The sequence below is a fragment of the Equus przewalskii genome, chromosome 5 (genome assembly GCF_037783145.1).
Source record: "Equus przewalskii isolate Varuska chromosome 5, EquPr2, whole genome shotgun sequence".
Classification (NCBI taxonomy): domain Eukaryota; kingdom Metazoa; phylum Chordata; class Mammalia; order Perissodactyla; family Equidae; genus Equus; species Equus przewalskii.
Window position 1 is genome coordinate 71,147,780 of NC_091835.1, and position 10,450 is coordinate 71,158,229.

The window sequence follows — 10,450 nt, forward strand, 5'->3', positions numbered from 1 at the left end:
CTGTGCTCACTGTTGCTGCTTTCTCACCTCCATTCATCTTTGTGATAATCATGGGTCTGCAAAGGTGCAGCTCCCTGTTTTAGTATGGGTCATTTACCCCAGGACCCTTCTCTTCCTGTCATTTCTCTTCCCACCATAGGGATGTTAGCTTAGGGCTCATCTCCCTCAAAAAAAAAAAAAAAAAAAAAGATGTCTTCTAATTTCAACTTCCAATAGTTTGTTGCTAGTATGTAGAAATACAGTTGATTTTTGTATACTGATCTTGTATCTTGCAAACTTGCTAAACTAGTTCTAGTAGCATTTTTGTAGATCCGTTAGAATTTTCTACATAGATGATCATATTATCTGCAAATAAAGACAATTTTACGGCCGGCCCAGTGGCACAGTGGTTAAGTTCGCATGTTCCACTTTGGTGGCCCAGGGTTCCCTGGTTCAGATCCCAGGCATGGACCTATGCACCACTTGTCAGGCCATGCTGTGGCAGGCATCTCACATATAAAGTAGAGGAAGATGGGCACAGATGTTAGCTCAGGGCCAGTCTTCCTCAGCAACAAGAGGAGGATCGGCAGCGGATGTTAGCTCAGGGCTAAGCTTCCTCAAAAAAAGAAAAGACAATTTTCCTTTTTCTTTATGATCTTTGTGTCTTTTATTTCTTTTTCTCACCTTATTGTCTGGGTAGAACCTCTAGCACGATGTTAAATAGAAGGAATGAGTGTGGACCTCTGCCTTGTTCCTGATTTTAAAGGGAAAGAGAGATATATATATATACACAAAAATAAATAAATAAATAAATAAATATATAGTTGTATATATATCAGCTTTATTCAAATATAATTCACATACAATTTAATTCGCCTACTTAAAGGACACAAGGATTCCATCTCCTGTAAATGAAATCATACCATATGTGGTCTCCTGAGATGGGCTTCTTTTTCTCAGCACAATGTTTTCAAAGTTAAACCGTGTTATAGCACGTACAGTACTTCACTCCTTTGTGTGGTCAAATAACATTCCATTGTATGGATATACCACATTTTATTTATCCATTCATCAGTTGATGAATATGATGGTTAATTTTATGTGTCAACTTGACTGAACAAAGGGATGCCCAGATAACTGCTAAAACATTATTTCTGGGTGTGTCTGTGAGAGAGTTTCTGGAAGAGATTAGCATTTGGTTCAATAGGCTGAGTACAGAGATCCACTCTCACCAATGTGGGCAGGCATCATCCAATCGTTTGAGGGCCCAAACGGAACAAAAGGCAAAGGAAGGGCAAATTCTCTCTCTTCTTGAGCTGGGACGCTCATCTTTTCTTGTTGTCAGACATTAGAGCTCCTGGTTCTTGGGCGTCAGACTCTGGGACTTACACAGTGGCCCCCTGATTCTCAGGCCTTCAGCTTCTAACTAGGGGTCACACCAGCAGCTCCTCTGGTTCCAAGGCCCTTGGACTCAGAATGAATTAGACCACCGACTTTCCTGTTCTCCAGCTCACAGACAGCAGATTGCGGGACTCCTCACCCTCATAACCAAGTGAGCCAATTACTATAATAAATCTCCTCTTACAGTATATATCTACATATACCCTATTGGTTCTGTTTCTTTGGAGAACCCTGACCAACACAATGGACATTTGGGTTGTTTCCACTTTTTATCTATTATGAATAATGCTGCTATGAACATTTATGTACAACTTTTTGTGTGGATGTATGTTTTCATTTCTCTGGGAGTGGAATTACTGGGTCATATGATCACTCTATATTTAACTTTTGAGGAGCTGACAGACTGTTTTCCAAAGTGGCTGCACCAGTTTAAAATGCCACCAGCAGTGTATGAAGGTTCCACTTTCTCTACATCCTCACCAACACTTGTTATTTCTCTTTTTTATTATAGCCGTCTTAGTGGGCTATGACGTGGTATCTTGTTGTGGTTTTGATTTGCATTTCCCTCTGACTAATGATGGTGAGCATCCTGTCATGTGCTTCTTGGCCATTTGTATGTCTTCTTTGGAGAAATGTCTATTCAGATCCTTTGCCCAGTTTTTAATTGGGTTGTCTTTTCTAACTGACTTGTAAGAGTTCCTCTATTCTAGATACAGGTCCCTTATCAGATATATGATTTGCGAATATCTTCTTCCATTCTATAAGTTGCCTTTTCACGATCTTAATGGTGTCCTTTGAAGCACAAAAGTTTTAAATTTTGATGAAGTCCAATTTATCCACTTTTTCTTTTGTTGCTTATGCTCTGGTGTCATACGTAAGAAGGCTTGGCCTAACCCAAGCTCATGAATATTGTCTTCTTTTTATTCCAAGAGTCACATAGTTTTAGCTCTTACATTTAGTTCTATGGTCCATCATGAATTACTTTTTGTGTGTGATATAAGAAAGGGGTCCAATTTCATTCTTTTGCATGTAGATATCCAGTTGTCTCAGCACCATTTGGGAAAAGACTATTCTTTCCCTCAGTGAATTGTCTGGGCATCCTTGTTGAAAATCAATTGACTATAAATGTGAGAGTGTATTTCTGGATTCTCAGTTTATTCCATTGATCTGCATGTCTATACTGTAGACCACACTGTCTTCATTGCTATAGCTTTGTAGTAAGCAAAGCGTCCATTGTCCTCACTGAGGACATGTCACTCTCTCAGCATTGATATGTGACAGCATGCACCACATACTGCCAATCGAGGAAACTCACTTGAAATTTGGTGTCCAGAGTTTTCACTGGGGCTTTATTATACAGGCATGATTGATTGCCCACATGGTTGAACTTGATCTCTTCCCCCCAGACCCCCAATCCCTGGAGGTCAGGCTGATATGTGGCCCAAGGAATGCACCATGAGTCAGCATGTTAGCATAAACTATCAGAAGTGGACTGAGGGGCTCACCATAAATAACAAGGGCACCTGACCACTTGGGGAATTCCAAAAGTTTAGAGCTTACCTCCCTGGAGCAAGGGACAAAGGCCAGGCCTTTGGGCAAGGCTGAAATCTTCACATCTTCTATTCCTAGGCTGCTGAGAGTTTTTATCAGGAATGGATCTTGGATTTTATGTCTTTTCTGCATCTATTGAGATGATAATGTTTTTGCGTTTTTGTCTGTTAGTGTGTTGAATTGCATTGATTAATTTTTGAAAATTAAACCAACCATGAATTCCTGGGGGTAAACCTCTTTAAATACGATGTATAATATTTTTCTATATTGTTAAATTCAATTTGCTACACTTGTTTTACGAATTTTTGTATCTGTGTCTTAATGAATATTTCTCTGTAGTTTTTTTTTCTTGTAATGCATTTATCTGGTTTTCATATAATATTCATATTTGGTATCATATTCTAGGCAATAAAACATGTCTAAATAAATTTTAAAGGATTCAAATTATAGAAAGTATGTTTTCTGGGGCTGGCCCCGTGGCCGAGTGGTTAAGTTCGCGCGCTCCGCTGCAGGCGGCCCAGTGTTTCGTCGGTTCGAATCCTGGGCGCGGACATGGCACTGCTCATCAGACCACGCTGAGGCAGCGTCCCACATGCCACAACTAGAAGGACCCACAACGAAGAATATACAACTATGTACTGGGGGGCTTTGGGGAGAAAAAGGAAAAAAATAAAATCTTAAAAAAAAAAAAAAAAGAAAGTATGTTTTCTAAAATGGTTTAAATCAGAAATCAATAACAGAAAGATTTGGACAATCCCTAAACATGTGGAATCTGAAGAACATATTCTTTTTTTTTTTTTTTTTTTGGAGGAAGATTAGCCCTCAGCTAACTACTGCCAGTCCTCCTCTTTTTGCTGAGGAAGCCTGGCTCTGAGCTAACATCCGTGCCCATCTTCCTCTAGTTTATACGTGGGACGCCTACCACAGCATGGCTGCCAAGCAGTGCCATGTCCGCACCCGGGATCCGAACCAGCGAACCCCGGGCCGCCGAGAAGCGGAACGTGCGAACTTAACCGCTGCGCCACCGGGCCGGCCCCTGAAGAACATACTTCTTAACATTTGCATCAAAGAATAAATTAAAAGGGAAGTATTTTACTCTTTGACATCAGTATTAAAAGGATCTTTTCGGACACCATGCCTTCTCAGAGAAGGGAAACAATAGAAAGAATAAACAAATGGGACTTCATCAGATTAAAGAGCTTCTTCAAGGCAAATGAAAACAGGATTGAAACAAAAAAACAACCCACTAACTGGGAAAAAATATTTGCAAGTCATATATCTGACAAAGGCTTAATATCCATAATATATAAAGAACTCTCGCAACTCAACCACAAAACATCAAACAACCCAATCAAAAAATAGGCTGGAGATATGAACAGACATTTCTCCAAAGAAGATATACTGATGGCCAATAGGCACATGAAAAGATGCTCATCATCGCTGATCATCAGGGAAATGCAAATCAAAACTACTCTAAGATATCACCTTACACCCGTTAGAATGACAAAAATATCTAAAACTAATAGCAACAAATGTTGGAGAGGTTGCGGAGAAAAAGGAACTCTTATACACTGCTGGTGGGAATGCAAACTGGTGCAGCCACTATGGAAAACAGTATGGAGATTCCTCAAAAAACTAAAAATAGAACTACCATACGATCCAGCCATCTCACTACTGGGTATTTATCCAAAGAGCCTGAAGTCAGCAATCCCAAAAGTCCTGTGCACCCCAATGTTTATTGCAGCACTGTTTACAATAGCCAAGACGTGGAAGCAACCTAAGTGTCCAGCAACAGACGAATGGATAAAGAAGATGTGGTACATATATGCAATGGAATACTACTCAGCTGCAAAACAGAACAAAATCATTCCATTTGCAATAACATGGATGGACCTTGAGAGAATTATGTTAAGTGAAATAAGCCAGCGAGAGAAAGATAATCTGTGTATGACTCCACTCATATGAGGAATTTAAAACTATGGACCAAGAACAGTTTAGTGGATACCAGGGGAAAGGTGGGGGGAGGGGGGGGTGGGCACAAAGGGTGAAGTGGTGCACCTACAACATGACTGACATACATTAATGTACAATTGAAATTTCACAAGATTGTAACCTATCAATAACTCAATAAAAAAAAAGGGAAGTATTTTGCACCAAAGGAAAATAAAAACATAACAGATAAAAATTTATGAGATGAAGCTGAGGTGGTACTTAGATGGTAATTTATAGCACTGAACACTTATATTAGAAAAGAAGAAAAGTTTAACATCAATGTCCTCAGCTTCTATCTTAAGAAATTGGAAAGAGAAGAGCAGATTATACCCGAAGGAAGCTGAAGAAAGTAAATAGTAAAGATTAGAGCAGAAATTAATTAAGTAGAAAACAGTTAAGAAACTCAATGAAACCAAAGCTGGTCCTTTGAGAAGATCAATAGCAATAAACCCTAACTGAACTGAACAGGAAAACAGAGAGAAGACACAAGTCATCCATATCAGGAATGAGACAAGTGACAATACTACAGATTCCATAGATACCAAAAGGATAACAAGGAAACAGTTTTGTATCAATACATCCTACAACTTAGATGAAAATAGACAAATTTTGAAAGGCAAAAACTACCAAAGGTTACTCAAGAAGAAATAGCCTTGAATATAGCCCTTATCTATTAAAGAAATTGCATATGTAATTTAAAATCTTCCCCAAAGGAAAACCCTGTGTCAATACCTGGTACACATAACCCTCAAGTCCATCTTCCTGGTAGAAGAGAGCAGCCCCAGAACACCTCCAGTTGACGTTAAAAAAACCCTCGGAGCCAACTTTAGAATGTAAGTGGTTATAAGAAAAAACTAAAAATAACATGCTACAAACTAAGGAAATGTGCAAGCTAATTGTGTTGGCACCAGGGAATTTACTAAAAATGAACTTCAGGAATTTTTCAAAACTAGGCCATCACACTACAGGATCCAATCCAATATTACTGGATTCCTTTAACATGTGTGGTTCTGGAGCTCAAGAACTGACAAAATATCAGTCTAGAAAAGAAAGCACAGAATTATTGTATTTGGGGGATAAAATTAAAGAGATGGTGGCTCACAGGAACAAATGGGATCTTCTTTAAAATAAAATACATCTTCTGCTTAAGAGACAGACACTTTCGTGATTTTCTCAAGAACCTTAGCTTTGCCCAACCTCAGCTGCCTGATTTGTAAAATACAGGTTGAAAAATCTGCCTAAAGGCCAAAGATGTACCAGGTGAGTCCTTGTGCTGGCCTTTCAACTTCAAGACCTGTAATCCTATGAACCTTGTAATGCTAATACCAAACCAGGGGTTGTAAGAACATTGCCGTCTTTACACAAAACCCAACCTGCAAGGTTCTCCACTTCACATAAAAAAAACTCTCTAAAAAAAGAGATGAATCAGCCAAGCACCCCAACTCTACCTCACCCCCACCTACCACCCTAGGTTATCAATCTGTTTTCTCTGCTCCTCTGTGCTAGTTCCCAGGAGACCATCACATCCCCCCTTTAAAGCTCTGGCCCTTTGTTTCCCTTCACACAGTTAAGATGGGTTGGGAGATCCAAAAGGATGTTAGTCTAAATTTTAAAAGTACATGAACATATCCAGCAACAATAAACACACCTGGTGCCTAGACTGTGGTTTCTAAATGTCATTCTCCACTAAAAAGAATTGGGGCTCCCTGAAGAAATGGCTGATTCAAGCCTGGGGCAAAGAAGGGACAAGATAAGCCCGAAACATTTTTATTGTGCCAGAAAAAAAGGCAGTACTTAAAAAAAAAAAGTCATGTCTAAAAGCCTTGGGAGGGGGCCAGCTCCGTGGCTGAGTGGTTAAGCTCGTGTGCTCCACTTCGGTGGCCCAGGGTTTCATGGGTTCGGATCTTGGGCACAGACATGGCACCGCTCGTCAGGCCATGCTGAGGCGGCATCTCACATGCCACAACTAGAAGGACCCACAACTAAAATATACAACTATGTAGCGGGGGGCTTTGGGGAGAAAAAGGAAAAATAAAATCTTTAAAAAAAAAAAAAGGACATGGGAGCCAGATTAAAGGGACTCCCTATGGTCAAAACTGGGGCAATTTGAGCATGAAAATAAGTAAGGATAGAAATAGATTGTAACCTCTTGAACAAAACAAGGGTCCACATTGATAATAAATAGATGGATGAATGAATGAGGGGAAAGATGAGCTCTTCTTTACAGTTGATTGCCAAGTGATAAAAGCAGAGGGAATGCTGGAGTTAGAAGATCATCATTTTGCAACCACTATGATTAAAGGCAAGAATCGTGAGTGGACAGGAAGTCTAGGGAGGAACAGCATGAAGAGGAGCAGGTTTTTGCATAATCTCAAAACGTCTCCTCACAGATTGTTTATTAGTTGCAAAGGGGAAAATAGTAACTACGCTATGGAGAAACCAGACAACAGCTTGACCAGTTTTGACCTTGATCAAAATTACATCACCAAGAAGGAGCAGATGGACATTGTGGACCTCGGGATGTGCTTCCCTGAAAAGGACACACGCGACTCTCGTCATATTCCAGCTCAGAATGTGTCACCTGAATCCAGTCGTGAGGAGACATCAGGAAAAAACAAATTGATAAACATTCTATAAAATAACTGGCCTGTATTCTTTAAAAATGTCAATGTCATTAATGACAAAGAGAAGCTCAGGAACAACTTTAGATTAAAGGAGACAGACATGGCAACAAAATGCAATACACAATGAGGGACTGGGATGGCGTACTGGAGGAGAAAATGCCACTATGGGCATTATTGGGACAAGTGACACTTTTGCAATATGGGCTTTACATTAAGGTATAGCGTCAATGTTACATTTCCTGAATTTGATATGGTACCAAGGTTAAGATAATATTCTTGTTCTTAGGGAATATGGGCCAAAGTATTGGAGATAAAGGAGCATATTGTGTGCAACTAACTCTCAATGATTGTGAAAAAAATAAATTATAGAACATAAACAGAGAATGACAAAGAAAATTTGTCATTATGTGAAAAATTGATAAATTTAGGTAGAGTATATGGAAATTCTCTGTCACTATTCTTGCAACTTTTCTATACGTTTCAAATTACTTCAAAATAAAAGATTTTTCATAGGTAAATAAACAGAAGAGAAATAGCCAAATGAGGACCTAGGTGCCTAAGAACAGTCCCAGGGTCCAGTCAGCCTGCCTCGACTGTAGTGTGCTCCTTTTCCTAAGGGTCTTGCCCTCAACCTCAAGAGCTGCCAAACCACAGGTGCCCCACCCAGCTGTTAGCTCCCCAGCCCTGGCCCATCTCCCTGTGAAGACCCCATCTTCCTCTCCCAGCCATGTGGAGGCTGGCCTCTTGAATACTTTGACCCTTTAAACCAAGAAAAAAAAAACCCATTCCAACATTGCAACCCACCCAGGTGTTCCCAAAGTCCTTGTTTCATTGTGGATGGAAAAACGATTTCCCCAGGCCAAGGGCAAGATGGGTAACTGAACCTGCACATGGCTTCATCCTTCCTGCAGGCAGTAGATCCACAGCATCTATGGTTAATAAAATGGCCCTAACACCCACACACGTGGGAATGATGTACACCTGTCAACAGAAGCAGGCTAGGTCCATGGTCAAGAGCTGGAGGTAGATGGTCTGAACTTGACTTTCACTCCACCACTGAGAATTCATGTGACTGAGAGCAAGTCAGCTAGCACCTAGAGCTCATTAACCATTCACTCAACATTACCCATCTAGTAAGTACCAGACTCCATTTTAGGACGCAGTGATACAAAAATCTCCGCTCCCAGAGTTTACGTTCTAGTCAGATGAGACTAGAAAGGAAAAGAAAAGGAAATGAAAAAGAAAAAATCTATATAGTAACTGAAATAAGAGTATGCCAGATGCCAGAAGCTTATACATGCCATAGAGAAAAACATGGCAGATAAGGGAATAGCAAATACAAGCAGAGAGGGTGAAAATGTGATTTTAAATAGAATATTCAAAGAAGGCTTCACTGAGGTGACATCTGAACAAAAATCTAAAGGCAATGAGGGAGCAAACCATGTAAATGGATAAACACTGAGACAAAAGGGGACAGACAGCAGGTGCAAAGGCCCTAAGCTGAGGGATGAGTGCTTAAATCCTAAGCTCTTTGAAGGCAGGGAAAGGAATTACACCCAGCAAGAGCTCAGTAAACACCGATGGGAGAGACGAAGCAAGAGAAAGAGTCCTATATTGTATCCAGAGATTTTGAGACTGGATTTTGGAACAGAGGAAAAGAAGCATCAGCTCCATAAAGACGGAGAAAAATATGCCCTGTGTTTCTGGTCTTCTCTTAAAAATATTTCTTAAGTGAAGATGATTCAAGGGATTTGAAGATTCTGTTTCTGTTTTTGCTTTCTGGCTTTGCTTTGAGCTGAAAATAAGGATTTCTTTAGTTCACCTTTTTTCCCTATGTTTAAGTGACTTTGCAGATATATAGAACTTTTTAAGATCAGGGCTTGGAGTTCAATTATTAATACTCTCAAAGCAATTTTATTATTTGGAAGAAGTTAAAACGCCATTTATAACAAGAACAACAAGTTTATAGGGGAATGATTCGTAATTTATGAATAGAAAGGTCCTGGTTTTCTTTTTCCCCAAATGGTCAAGAGAGCTGGGTCCCAGATTTGGATGTTCTTTTGCTGTGGTTTGTAGTGTGTGTTTGCCTCTTCAAATGGCTTTGGATGACTTCTACATGACCGCAATATTATTTTCATAAATGGTATTTTTAGGAATTGGAAATAACAAAAAGTTCTGGTAGACTTGCCACTTGTCCTTAACTTTGTGTAGCTAAATACCTCTTTCCCAAAAAGTGACTGAGAAGCAACACCAGCCCTGGATAGTAAGTTGCAGTTGGATGTTTTTATGTAAGACAGTAGCAACACCAGGAGACACAACAGTGGTTGGTTTGGTTGCTGGGCTGTTTTTTTTTAACTTGGTTTCTGTTGTTTAAATTACAGAAGGAAAATTCTAACTTTGTGCGTGAGGATTTTTCAACAGTGGTGAGTAGACAAGGCTCTAATCTCAAGATATAATCAGTGCCCATTTTGTTTTCAATGTCATCAAACAATTAATTTTAGGGTGGCTCCACTTTTGGTCTTTCCCCTCCCACCGAAGGTTTTCGGGGAAAAATTTTTCCTCCTTTTAGCCTCTCTTACCTATTTGTTTTTTTGAGGAAGATTGGCCCTGAGCTAACGTCTGTTGCCAGTCTTCCTCTTTTTGCTTGAGGAAGATTGGCCCTGAGCTAACATCTGTGCCAATCTTCCTCTATTTTGTACGTGGGATGCCACCACAGCGTGGCTTGATGAGTGAGGTCCGCGTCCAGGATCTGAACCAGTGAACCCTGGGCCGCTGAAGCAGACCATGGGAACTTAATCACTACGCCACCACGCTGGCCCCTACTCCTGCCTTTTTTAAAAAATAAATTTGCATTCTCCATTATTTAGTTGAAAGGTAACAAACTTCAAAACATACCAAAATAA